Source organism: Chrysemys picta, chromosome 5 (genome assembly GCF_011386835.1).
Source record: "Chrysemys picta bellii isolate R12L10 chromosome 5, ASM1138683v2, whole genome shotgun sequence".
NCBI classification, from domain to species: domain Eukaryota; kingdom Metazoa; phylum Chordata; order Testudines; family Emydidae; genus Chrysemys; species Chrysemys picta.
In genome coordinates this window covers 14,270,517-14,284,743 of record NC_088795.1, presented here as the reverse complement: position 1 = coordinate 14,284,743, position 14,227 = coordinate 14,270,517, and the positions used below count along the sequence as shown (strand labels likewise).

General features: G+C 45.1%; 1 protein-coding gene across 1 annotated transcript in view; it reads left to right on the top strand.

Moving 5' to 3' along the window:
• The window catches only part of MOB1B (MOB kinase activator 1B), a 72,089-nt gene that overhangs the window by 26,455 nt on the left and 31,407 nt on the right, over positions 1 to 14,227 (top strand). The window lies entirely within an intron of this gene.

The window sequence follows — 14,227 nt, the reverse complement described above, 5'->3', positions numbered from 1 at the left end:
TCATCTAGACAGGGCCTAACATTTTCTCCAATACTGAAGTGTGTGTTTGGCTATTTTTGGCAAAGCTGTATAATTTGAAGCCCAGCATGCTTCATGTTTGATCGTCTAAAATGGTTAATTATCTGGAGTTTAGCTCTGCCTGTCTAGTGTTTTTGTGCATCACTTTAAAAAGAAGCACCGTATGAGTAATGTGACTGGGAGCCAGGAACTTCAGTTCTAATTTTGTATTTAGCACAGATTTCCTCTTTGGAGTTGGGCAAATCACTTAGAGTATGTGCAGAACCCTGCAGTAAAACACCCACAGCTGGCCCGGAGCAGCAGCTGACTTGGGCTTATGGGGCTCCGGCTGTGGGGCTATAAAATAGCAGGGTAAACGTTTGGGCTGAGACTGGAGCCAGGGCTCTGAAACCCCATGAGGAGGAGGAGCCCAGGCTCCAGCCAAGCCCAAATGTCTACGTTGCAATTTTGTAGCCCTGAGAGCCTGAGTCAGCTGACCTTGGCCAGGCGTGGGTGTTTTATTGTAGTGTAGACTTACCTTTAATCTCACTACTTCAGTTTTTCCATCTGTAAAATGGAGGTAATGATGCTTACTTCAAAGGTATGTTGTAAAGATTAATGAATGTTTATAAAGTCCTTTGAAGATGAAAAGCCGGAGTTCTAAGTATTATTTCAAAACCAAGCTGTCCAAGCCCCAGGTACATGTTCTGTGAACTGTCTGAATTATGCTTATTCAGACTGTGCCAAATTGTCACAAATATTTGCTTAGAAAGCTACTTTGAGGGACTCACTTTAATTGTACTGCAGTAATCTCTCTTGAGAGTTTTTCCCCGAGTCCTGCAGCTCGCCTTGTTGAAGTTGGTATGTCTGACATTGCATCTCTGGGGAGAAAAATAAAGACTACGTCCTCCTCACAGCAAATCATATGCACAAATCAAAGACACACAAGTACCCAGGGTGACGTTAGAGAAAGTGATCTGGCCTGCTTAAAGTATGCTGATGGCTCCTACAATAGAATCAGATTCTGCAGATTTTTTTTTTTTAATTTTTAATTTTTTTAAAGTAAGTTTCTGGTCCTTATGATTTCAAAGAAAACTCTCTGAAGATGAAGCTCCTTGAGGATTAAAGTACAGTGAACTACAGTTACTGTATTCCAGAGACCAAGCACCTCATAGGGGGTTTAACATGCTTTAATTTCTGTGCATTGACTTTACACCTTTAGTTGGTTCGCCTTAACTTTCTTGAGTCTCTCCCATGTAAATATACCCTAAGGATGCATCTTTACTACAGAGTTAACCCCGGTGATGAGAACCCAGGCTGGAGCATGCTGGTTAGACTACATTGGGTGTGAGCCATACTTGAGTTACAAGGCCCACTATGGTGCTGTACTCATTCATGAGTGGCATTAGGACTTCTGGAACTTTGGGATGTATTCCATGGTGGTTCTTTGAGTGCTTGCTCATGTCCATTCCACATTAGGTGTGTGTGCTCACCACATGCACCGGTGCTGGAAGTTTTTCCCTCAGCAGTATCCGTAGGGGAGTGGCTCTGGCACCCTTTGGAGTGGCGCCCACACGGCGCAGTGTAAGGGTTGCCGCCGGCTGCCCCCAACCTCCGTTCCTTCTTGCCACCAGTGATGGTGCATGGAACATTCACTGCTCTTACTAGCGTTGCTTAGGCTTCATTCGTACAAATTAGAGTTCTTGTAAAGTTAGTGTACATAGTTAGTAGTTGAGTTAGTTAGCCCTTAGCAATAGTTAGAATTTTGTTAGTCCCGTTGGGGACTTAGCCGGGAGACAGGGCATGCCTCGCTCCCCAGGCTTTAAGCCCTTTGATCACTGCAACCGGCCCTTCTTGGCCACTACGACTTTAATATGTGGCAAGCCACGGCCAAGTTCGAGAATGTCCTCCTGGAAGGTTCCCGTAAAGAATTCCAGGCTATCTTCGATGAGGGCACGGCTTCTGCCAGGGCGGCCCTTCAAGTAGCGTCTGATGCATCAGACTTAGTCGCCTGCACCATGGCGTCCGCCATCTCCATGTGGCAAGCGTCCTGGGTGCTCCTCTCTCGGTTGTCCTCCAAGGCTCAGCAGTCGATTCAGGACCTCCCCTTCGATGGCCAGGCCCTGTTTGCGGAGCAGACGGACAACAAATTACATGGGCTGAAGGACTCCTGAACCACCCTAAAAACCCTGGGGCTCTACGTTCCGGACCCAGCACGTAAGCGGTTCAAACTGCAACTATCCCAGGGGCAAGAGAGCCAGCCCCGGCAGGACCCGCTGCACAAAACGTCCAAGGGCTATAGACGGCGCACAAGCCACCTGCCCCCACCCTCTGCCCAGTCGGGCTAGACCCGCTCCAAGCAAGGAGCTAAAAAGTCATTTTGAGGGTACATGTGAGGGCGACCTACCAGTTTTTGCAACCGCCTTTTCTTTTTCCTCCCTGCATGGTCGGCGATAACTTCGGACCACTGGGTCCTCAGTACGGTGGCGCACGGTTACACACTCCAATTTATTTCCACCCCTCCTCCCACCTTCCCTTCCCGTCCCTCTTCAGACACCCTTCTCATGAGAGTCTTTTTGAGCAGGAGGTTCAGGGGCTCTTACAGCTGGGGGCAGTGGATGAGGTCCCCGCCTCCTTACCGGAACAAGGGTTTCTATTCCTGGTATTTTCTGATCCCAAAGGCCAAGGGAGGTCTGCGTCCCATCCTGAACCTGCAAGACCTCAATAGATACCTAAAGAAGGTAAAGTTTCCCATGGTCTCCCTGGCCTCCATTATCCCCTCCCTGGATCCGAGAGACTGGTATGCCGCCCTCAACCTGAAAGACGCATACTTTCTCTCAGTGATCTTCCCAGGACACAGACGCTTTCTCCGTTTTACTCTGGGTTCGGCCCACTACCAGTTTGCAGTCCTTCCGTTTAGCCTGGCTACAGCACCAAGGGTGTTTACAAAGTGCATGGCGGTAGTCGCGGCCTACCTCAGGCGTCGGGGTTTCCAAATTTACCCGTACCTCGACTACTTGCTGGTCAAAGGCAGCTCCAAGGCTCAGGTCCAACATGACGTTGCGGTACTACAAGCCACGTGCCGCTCCTTGGAACTACTGGTCACCCACAAAAAGTCATGTTAGTTCCAGTTCAAAAGATAGGCTGTGCTTGACTTGACCCGGGCGAGAGAGTTCCTGCCCTTAGACAGGATTCAGGCCCTGACGGATCTCATCATGGAAGTGTCTGCATTTCCTCTAACAATGGCCAGGGTGTACCTGCGCCTGCTAGGCCACATGACAGCTTGCACATACGTGGTCCGCCATGCCAGGTTCTGCATGCAGCCTCTGCAGCAATGGCTGGCGTCAACCTATTCCCAATCCAGGGACCACCTGGAGAAGATCGTCACCATTCCCCCAGCGGGTCTCACCTCACTGTAGTGGTGGATTGATCGCAAGAAGGTCCTGGAAGGAGTCCAATTCGACAGTCCTGCTCCATTTGTCGAGCTAGTGTTGGATGCTTCGGACCTCGGTTGGGGGGCGCACCTCGGACATCTCCGGACCCAGGGGATGTGGACTCTGGAGGAGGCAACGTTACACATAAACATCAAGGAGCTCAGAGTGGTCCGTCTGGCCTGCAGGGTCTTCCTGACACACCTGTCGGGCAAAGTGGTGAGAGTCCTGATGGACAACACCGCCTCGATGTTTTACATCAACAGGCAAGGAGGAGTGCCTTGATGTAAAAGGCTCTCTGCCAAGAGGCTCTCTGCCAAGAGGCTCTCCATCTCTGGGACTTCTGCATCAGCCCCGGCATCCATCTGGAAGCTGGTCACCTCCCCGGCATCAGGAACGCCATAGCAGATCACCTCAGTAGGGACTTCTCTCACCACGAGTGGTGGCTCCACCAGAGGTGGCCTGCATGATCTTCCAGAGGTGGGGAACTCCCCAATAGATCTGTTTGCCACCAGGCGAAACAGAAAGTGCCATTGGTTTTGCTCCCGGCATGGCCTGAGCAAATGCTCCCTCTCCGATGCCTTCCTCATGTTGTGGTCCAAGGGTTGATGTATGCAATCCCTCTGGTCAGCCGGGTCCTAGAAAAGATCAAGAGGGACAAGGCACAGGTTATCGTGATCACCCCTCCATGGCCTTGCCAGCACTGGTTCAGCATGCTCATGAACATGGTGGTGGCCTCTCCCTGGCCCCTTCCCTACTGTCCGGACCCACTGTCACAGGATCACCATTTGCTCCTACACCCCAGCCTCAAGTTTCTACACCTCTTGGCGTGGATGCTCTGTGGTTGAACCTGGAGGAGCGTACCTGCTCAGAGGAGGTCCAGCAGGTCCTCCTGGGAAGTAGGAAGCCATCCATGAGACTAACTTACCTGGCCAAGTGGACGAGGTTTTCCCACTGGGCATTGGAGCGCAGCATTTCTCCCTCACGTTCTTCAGTGCAGTCCATCTTGGACTACTTACTGCAGCTCAGGAATCAGGGTCTGGAACATTCTTCCATCAGAATGATGGCCATCTCTGTGTTCTACCAGCCGATCCAAGGTCAGACAGTCTTTTCTCATGACATGACTGTCAGGTTCCTGAGGGGCCTCGAGAGGCTTTACCTGCAGGTACGGGCCCTTGTCCCACAGAGGGACCTTAACCTGGTCCTTTCCAGGCTCACCGGCCCGCCTTTCCAGCCGCTGGGCTCCTGCTCCCCTTCCTACTTGTCCTGGAAGGTCGCTTTCCTGGTGGTGGTGACATCGGCGAGACGAGCCTTAGAAATAAAGGCCTTGACCTCGGAACTGCCTTACACAGTGTTTTATAAGGACAAGGTCCAGCTGCGGCCCCACCCAGCCTTCCTGCCAAAGGTGGTATCTTGCTTCTACATGAGCCAGGACATATTCCTGCCACTGTTCTGTCCCAAGCCGCACAAGACCAGTGAGGAGAGGCGTCTGCACATGCTGGACATCTGGAGGGCCTTGGCTTTTTACTTGGCGCGTACCAAGCCTTTCCGTAAATCGACCCAGCTCTTCATCGCTATGGCGAATAGGATGAAGGGCCTTCCAGTTTCTTAACAGAGGATTTCCAACTGGATCACCTCTTGCATAAAGACCTGTTACGAGCTAGCAAAGGTCCCACCACTGCCGATCGTCAGAGCCCATTCGACTAGAGTGCAAGTGTCTTCGGCGGCCTTCCTGGCGCACATCCCAATCCAGGACATCTGTAGAGCCACGACGTGGTCCTCGGTCCACATGTTCACGTCTCATTATGCCATTACTCAGCAGGCCAGAGACGACACTGTGTTCGGCAGAGCTGTACTACAATCTGCGCAGCCGTGAACTCCTACCCGCCTCCACGGGAACTGCTTGGAGTCACCTAATGTGGAATGGACATGAGCAAGCACTCGACGAAGAAAAGACAATTACCTGTTCTGTAATGGGTGTTCTTCAAGATGTGTTGCTCATGTCCATTCCATGACCTGCCCTCCTTCCCCACTGTCGGAGTTTCCGGCAAGAAGGAACTGAGGGTGGGGAGAGCTGGCAGCGCTCCTTATACTGCACCATGTGGGCACCACTCCAGCGGGTGCCAGAGCTGGTCCCCTACAGATACTGCTGAGGGAAAAACTTCCGGCACCAGTGCATGTGGTGAGCACGCACATCTAATGTGGAATGGACATGAACAACACATCTCGAAGAATACCAGTTACGGAACAGGTAACTGTCTTTTCTTAATGCTGCAGTAAGCTGAGCTGCTCTTATTCTTTCCAGTGAATTGTGGGAGATCTTATCTTCCTTTTGGGCACATATGAGGAATTGTGGGAAGGCACTGGAGGACTACTAGCATTTAAGTGGTTTAGTGTGTGTCCTCACTGCAAAGTGGACAAGTTACTACCCTGAGGGTAGGTCTATACTTACCTCCGGGTCCGGCGGTAAGCAATTGATCTTCTGGGATCGATTTATCACGTCTTGTCTAGACGCGATAAATCGATCCCGGATCAATCCCGGAAGTGCTCGCCGTCGACACCGGTACTCCTGCTCCACGAGAGGAGTACGCGGAGTCAATGGGGGAGGCTGCCTGCCGCGTCTGGACCCGCAGTAAGTTCGAACTAAAGTACTTCGACTTCAGCTACGTTATTCAAGTAGCTGAAGTTGCGTATCTTAGTTCGAAGTGGGGGGTTAGTGTGGACCAGGCCTGAGTGTAAGCGGCACTTGGGTTTCAGCCTATGCTACAGGATGGACCAGACAGCCTGTAAAGCACTACCACACCCACGTCAGAGGGCTGTGTGTGTTTGTGAATGGGAGTTGGGTAGAAGAGGCAACACCCAAGCAAGAGCATGAGTTAAGTCTGCAGTGAAAATGCCCTTGAAGTTTTAGTTATTGCATAAGGGCCATAGATTATCCTCAATCTCTGTGCAAACCTACCTGGATGTACTGCAAATAATGAGTAGATGGCCCAAACTCTGAAGACCCAACCCATGGAACATAATTAAAATATAATTGGGCGTTTTCACTGAATGAGTCTGACAATCCTTTCCTAGAGTTTTCCCTTAGGAGTAAGGTGTTTTAGGTAGGCATTCTTTTTGGTAATCCCTTTCCAGTGTTAATTAAGGATAGCAAGAACTTAGGTTAAATACTTAGTACTTGGATCTTGATAGCTTTACCTCCATCAGATGTTGAATCTAGATTACCATGGTAGGCTATCCAAGTGGTTTAATGGATTATGACGTCTGATGTTTGCAAGACACCCTGAGAATATTGCTTTTCAGAAATGTAGAATCATATTTCTAGGAGGAAAAGGGTGTAGGCTCTAGCACTCAGACTTCCCCATCAGTAGATGATTTGGTAGAATTGTATCTGCGGAAGAAGTTAGCCCTTGACCACAGGAATGTTGTGATGATTTTGCCAAGGCAATGAAGTGGGTGAGACTGTTAGACAATGGGAAGAATTTGTTTGGCTGAGGGGGTGTGGGCTGCCTGGTGACTTTTTGGCTAGTGAGTCAGTTGCTTAACATTCCACTAGACATATTGCCTGGCTCAGTCGTCGATAAATCTGCATCTGGAGGCTGAATCTCTGCAGTTATTTCCAAGTATAGAACAGGTTGAGAGATGTTTCTAGAAATGTTTGAGGTGGGAATCAGGTGAACTAAATGTACTTAAAACCTCAAGAATGTGTAGAAACTTAGGTCAACTGAGAAGAAACTCATTAAGTTGATTGAGACAAATATTGGGGAGGACCTGATACTTGGATGCGTTTCTCATTCTTTGATGCATTTAACACGGTTACTGAACAATTATCCGTCTATTTAATTTAAAAGAAAAATGGAAGTTTTAGCATTACAAAAATTCCTTTTCCTTTTATTTCTCTTTTGTCCATGAGTAAATGTCATTCACCTGAGTTTGACAGTTTAGGGAATGAAACAGGCAAGGGGGAGTTTCACATACTGGCTCACAATGAAATAATCTTAAACCTTAAATTGGGACACAGAAGAAACTGACTTTATTTTTATATAATACTAGGTTAGCACAATGATGATAATAAATCTATCATTTCAGTGGCCACCAAACAAAACACTCTGTAGTCAGATACTTGGTTATTTGTGTCTGAGGATTTAGGGAAGCTGACATGAGACAATAAGAGTTTTTATAATCTCATTTCACACAAACCAATTTATAACAAATAGAAGGGGTTAAGTGGATTTTTAGCTGCCTCCTGTTGCTCAGTTTTGGAAAGCATATATAGTGTGGGCAAACAAAGACTAAGGTGGTGGATTTTACAATCTATTTTGACACTGCTTAATTTCATTGAGGAAGAGAAGTTACTAAGCGTGGCAAACAGGTGTTGGGGTATAACTGAGTAATGCGATGAAATTAAGAAAAAGATGATTTCGGGTAAGTAGGAGAACACCAGGACAGTTAAGTAGTCAAAACCGTATCAGTAGTGACATTTAAAACCAGACTGGACAAAGCACAAGAAAACATCTGGCATGGAACAAACTTGCCCTGGAAGGGGGTTGGCATAGAGATGCTGTACTAGGTTCTTGCTGCTCTAAACTCTACTGTATGTACAGTATGTGACCTCATGAATGCAATTGGAATACTACTTGTGTGCTTAATCTCCCAATCGCATGGGAATGATAAACCGGCCTCAACATTATAAATATTTCTGTAGCGTTTTATGACCACTGTCCTGGATTTTCCTTCCTCTCTCTACCTCGCGGCTTTGAATCTTTACCTTTTCTCCCTCTCTGGAAATATTACATTACACCATCTCTTGCTGTCTGGAAATGATTGGATTGTGTAGTGGCACAGAGATTGTGGGCTGGAATAGGAGAATGGCAGTGCGGGGTCTGTAACTCAGGGAATTGATTGTATTTAGTCACATGGACCATGTTTGTATTTAGTCACATGGACCATGTTTATCAATGTGGTTTTTGACCAGCTTGGTAGGCGGGGGAAGAAACCAAGATGTGATTGTATGTATTTGGAGGTTGAGGGTGCATATTTGGGGCTAATGTGGGGCTTGGTTAATCTTTTATTTTTTCAAGTCTACAATTCTGTACTTTTTTCATTTAAAGAGACACCCGACCAACATACCGGTTTACTGACTCAACCTGCTACCTACTGAATTGCCAAAATGTCCTACTTTTCCTTTTTTTAAGGAAGGTCTCCCATCCAGGGATTGAACAGGCCTGAGCCTGTGTAACTTAGCTGATGAGCTCTCAGCCTGAACTACGTATGGCTGCAGTCACTTTTTAGGACTGCCGCCTCTCCCCCCCCCCATCTTTTATCTACACTTGCTCTTTCCTTGTCCCGGAAACCTCACCTATGCTTTGTACTTATTCTATGATTATGTAAAAGCAAACAGTTCATCTGTCCTCTATATCAAATATTGAATTTCTTCACTTTTGTCTGATCCCATCCCCTCTAGCACAGAGATGAAGTCTTGAGTGGGACACTGAAGAATTTTATATACCTTTTGTACAGCTAGCTTCTTTGCTTCTAAATCTGCCTGCCAAGATCCACTCTTTGTATCTTAAATTACAAATCAGAGTTGTTTACGTCCCACAGAGATCCATCTGTCGCATAGTCTATATAACTAGGGTGTACATTCTGCCTCAAGCACCGGATTAGTCACAGCAGTTAGTTTTTCAGTATTAATCATTTATATTGGTAAAACGTTGGCCAGGGTTGCAGGCCAGGGTGGGTGAAGGCACCCTGCAAAGAGTGGATGGGTATTCTTGCTCCCTCCACCCTTTTTTGTTGTTGTTTGTTGATGCTTTATGATGCAGAAAGAAGACCTGAAAGGATGGATGGATGGATGGTTGGTTGTTTTTCAAAAGGCATTGGTTTGGTTTCCATTAGAAATATCAGAAGTTGGCTTCCTTGTCCATACTGGAGAAATAGTGGGATGATTGGCAGCATGCGCCTGAAACCTGAGTGACTGAGAGAGGATATGATGTTTGGTCACTATTTAACACTTAACACCTATTTTAATAATCTCTTGTATTTTGGATCCATCACTGTGGCTATTACTATCAGGTTGTCCGGTCCACTCGAGCTTCTACAGAAGCAATTGCCAGGAGCTTTTGGGGATGTTTTGTTTGCCACTCCCCCTGTTGGCATGTTGACTGTACAGCTTGTGAGAGATCCACGTACTGTGGGGAGCATCAGCTTCCTCTTCTTTCCTGAGAACACTCCATTATCAGGCCTTTTTGGTGCCTTTTCCACCTCTGTTGCATTAGTTTGAACCCAATTTGGTTGGCAATAAATGAGGGTGGAGGGCTGCTCCAGCAGTGGTTTCTCCTCCTCCTCTTCTCCGCCTATGAACAGCAGTTATCTTATTTGAGATGTGATTCTCATACCTTTTATGCTCTAGGTGAAACACAAATATTATTGAATGCATTTTAGAAGTGGTCTACATCAGAGCCACCTGTTTCCTGTTCCTACTCAATGACTCTTAATTGCAGTTGCAGTCAGCTGCTACAACAAAAGTGTTCAATACCTGCTGCAGTGTGAGACTCCCCTGCCAAGTCTGCTTATCCCTCCAGAACCCACCACAGTGCTTCCCAAGCTAGCAAATAAGGTCATTAGCGGGGTAAGGAAAGCTCTGGGACTCCAGAAAGAGACACATTAACATGCTACTGTTGCCCTTCATGCCCAAAGGATGGCTCTGGCACCAGTGCTTGATCCTCTTCACAGTCTCCCTCTATATATCCCAACTTCCCTACACCCTCTAAACTTTAGATTGCTCAGTTCAGGAGGGCCCCAGGGGTTTAGCTTCTCTCACCAGTGTTGTACCCTGATCCTCTCAAGCAAAATGTTCATGTACCTCAACAGCCTCTTTGATTGAAAGACTTGGGTGTTCTCATCTTTCCTCTTGATCCAATAACATTTGGGGTTATTCCGTATTTTCCATTTCCTGTTTACAGGTTCCCATCCATACTTCTTCACTCTCCCCTGGAGAAAGTTCTTGCATCTTCATTGGAGAATTCTCTCCCTCCTCTGAGACCCAGTCATCTATTTTCATCATTTCACAGGAAACAGGATTCCTCATCTTTCTCTTTTGAGCCTAATGCTGAGAAAAAGAAAGCCAAACAGAAAACGTACAAGCCCAATATCCCCTCTTACAAATCTAGGCACCAGTGGAATTCCTGCAAGCTAGCACCAAAACCTCCATCCAAAGAGGGTGAGCCCTCAAAACATTCTGATTCAGATGAAACAGGCAACTTCTGCAGTGATAATGACTGGATACTTTGGTCAAGTTGATCCACTCAACCTTGGCCATCACAGAACCATCCATGTCTCTCCTGAATCCAGACAAGAAAAAATTAATTAGTAGGGCATTTTTGTAGTGATACAAAGTACCCCATTACAAAGACGATACGTTATTCTTGGTACCAAAGATGGATTCCTCCTTTCTGCACTGAAGCCAGGGTTACTCCCAATCTAGGAAGTTAGTTTCCAATGGGTGGAGCAGATGTCCTTAAGTATTTTTTTTAAACTATTAAAACTGAAAGTTCTTGCAAACTTGGCTTTGGATATTCCTCCATGGGTTTGAGAGCTGCTGTGGTATGCATGCTTACTGTGTGCACAGTTCTTTTATAACCTTCTGTAGCCTTATAACCTTATAAAAGTCTGACTCAAGTGCAAACCCGGATCCCTCCTTCTCCTCCCAGAATACATTTAAAATCCATTCATCTCACAATGTGTTGAGTTGGCCAGCATGGTTATACTGTGCCCAAATACAGTTCCATGGTAATTGTATATATTTTTAATCTACAGAATTTTGTTATTAAAAATGGGCTTTTCCAGAAAAAAGACATATATGCCCCATGTGCTATCTCTGTCCTTTATAATTCACTTCTTGTCCTGATGGAGGTCCAGATAAAATCTTCCTAGTGGGTCTTCAGACAATAAGGATAATAATGATTCCATTCCATTTGGGAATTCCAAAAAGGCTGGTAATCTCCAACAGATCAGGAGAAACTACCTATTCCAAAATCTCATCATCAGCTTGCTCAAGTTAAAAGTCATCAGGAAACGTTATTGTAATATTGCTCCACAAGATAATACCAAGAGAAGAAGAACATAAGAATGGCTGTTGTGGGTCAGACCAATGGTCTATCTAGCCCACTATCCTGTCTTCTGACAGTGGCCAATGCCAGGTACTTCAGAGGGAATAAACAGAACTGGGCAATTATCAAGTGAGCCGTCCCCTGTCGTCCAGATTCAGCTACTGGCAGTCAGAGGTTAGGGACACCCAGAGCATTGGGTTGCATCCCTGACCATCTTGGCTAATAGCCATTGGTGGACCTATCCTCCATGAATTTATATCATTATTTTATAAACCCAGCTCAAAGGAAGAACTTTAAGCAGTTACTCCCAAACTAGGAACTTGGGTAGGGACAGCCCAACAGTCAACAGTAAAATAGCTGACACTTTACAGTGAGAAACCAAAATTACAGGAAAGGAAACTAATTTTACCTTCAGGCTTTCTTTATTAATCATAAAGCAGCAAGAAAGGGCAGTAATACATTTTTTGCAAGCCACCTTTAATGCCAAAAGTTGGATAGTGACAAATATTTAAATGTCTTAGTTTTATGAATCTCAGATTATTTTTAAAAACTTGTCACTTGTGGAGTTTTTAAGGAAGAAAATTGTAGCTTTACAGAAAAGAAAAGCAGAGTGGTGCAACACCATTTAGGGCTTAGAAGCCCAAGTCACGTTCAGTGTAAATGTTCAACTATCCAAGGGTTCTTCTCTTCCTTTAAGAGGCTTCCCCTTCAACAGAATTTAAGCAACTGACTAATAAACTCCAATTTCAGTAACTTGCTTCTTCCCCTTCCCTTGTTGAGATTTAGCTGCTAAAAGACCTAATGACACAGTTGGCAATTTATCATACGCTTGCTACATAACAACATTAAGTTCCTGTAATTCCTCACTCATCAAACTCTTTAAAAACTTATCTTCATTGCAAACTTTCATGTGCATGTCTCTTCTTCTTAATACTTAGGATTTGTAGAAACAAGTGTGTTATCTTTCGTGTGTGTTTGTTTGTTTTTCTGTGATGCTGCAGTGTGGGGAAAATACAAAGGAAAAGAGACAGTTTATTTACAATACTTTAGGTGAAAATGTAGCCAAACAAACATTGTTCCAAGCATCAGCCCTGCCTTGGCAGTATGCAGTCTCGTCTTTTTGTGACTCCTGTACCACGCAAACACCTGCATAACAATAGGTTGCACTATTAGAAAATTTTGAAAGCCATACCCTTTAACAGATGATACATTGAAAAATTAGAAGGGCTCTTTTTACAAGAGAAGGATATTGGGTGGTGTTTGCTTTGGATGCTCCATAGTGTCTGGATTTAACTTATTTCCCTCCCCCTCCCCCGTCTGGTCACTAGAAGCAAAAAGAATGTAACTTCCCTTTCCAACATAAATCTGCTCTAAAATCACTTAGAAATCATTTATGGTTCCACATATTGGCTGTTCCTATGAAATCCACTTCTGCAAATATTTGGAGCCTCACACTTTGGTGCATTTTTCTAACATTTTGAAAATTAATATGCTATGCTGGCTCATTACCCTTCTTTAAAACTGAAGTAACTAAATTTCCTCTAATTCTATCCAATTTTTCTTTCTGAGGCTCGGTTTGTTCAGCAGCACATGCACACCAAGTTTAAAGTTTTTAAAAAGCCATTTGTAGTTATCCAAGCACAAACATGAAATAATCTGGATTTGTCTAAAACTGAAAAAGCAAGAATTTTCCACCTAGAAATTTTTTCCAACTGCTATAAAAATTTCCACCCAAATATTACTTCTAGTCTGAAAGAAGATGTGAAACCCCTTCATGAAATCCATAAAGAAATGTTCTGAGAAATATACGGAAATAGGGGTTGGAAGTGGAAGTGTCAACTCAGCTATAACCATAGCACTGCAGTAGCAATTCTGTGGCTAAGTATATTTTAATACTTTAATAGTGATCCAAACAATAGTAATTCTTTATAAAGTGTACTTGGAGCTGCTGTGTAAGACTTACCATCTGTGACTGGGGTCCCAGTGGGGGCCAGCTGTGGTCATTCAATTCGGGTGAACTGCAAAGAATGGGGCAGACAATCCCCATAAAGCTGGTGGTTATTCCAATACTTAGATTTACCAAGCCTGCACAAAACAGCTTCTTTATTACCTCACTGGTTACTCAGAAGTCTAAACAACACAGTTCCTTTAAAGTGATCCAGCGTTAGGCCTCCATCCAGATACCCAAGTCAAATATGATGATTTCTGAAAATCTTATTTCATCATATAAAAGAAAAGGTTCTACTAATCCCAAAGAATCAGACACATTACCTCCCAGGTTAATGAATGTTTCAGATCTTACCCAAATATAGGCTACAGCCAATTCTTATTAACTAAACTAAAATTTATTAAAAAACAACACAGAGAGAGTATGGGTAAAAGATAATATACATACAGACATGAGTTCAATTTATTGAGGTTCAGATTCATAGCCGAGATGGTGAGCTTTGTAGTTGCAAAGAGTTCTTTTAGAAATAGTTCATAGGTTATAGTCCAGTGTCCAAATGTCATATTCAGGGCTTATCAGCATAACGGGGACCTCAGTCTTGCGACTCAAACTTCCCTTGACCTGACGAAGCCTAAGCAGATCTGAGATGACAGAATCAGGACCCAAGGATCTTGTATACAATTTCATGTCTTTTGACAAGTTGGGAGTTCAAAAGGTAATTAGCATGACTTTGAAGGAGG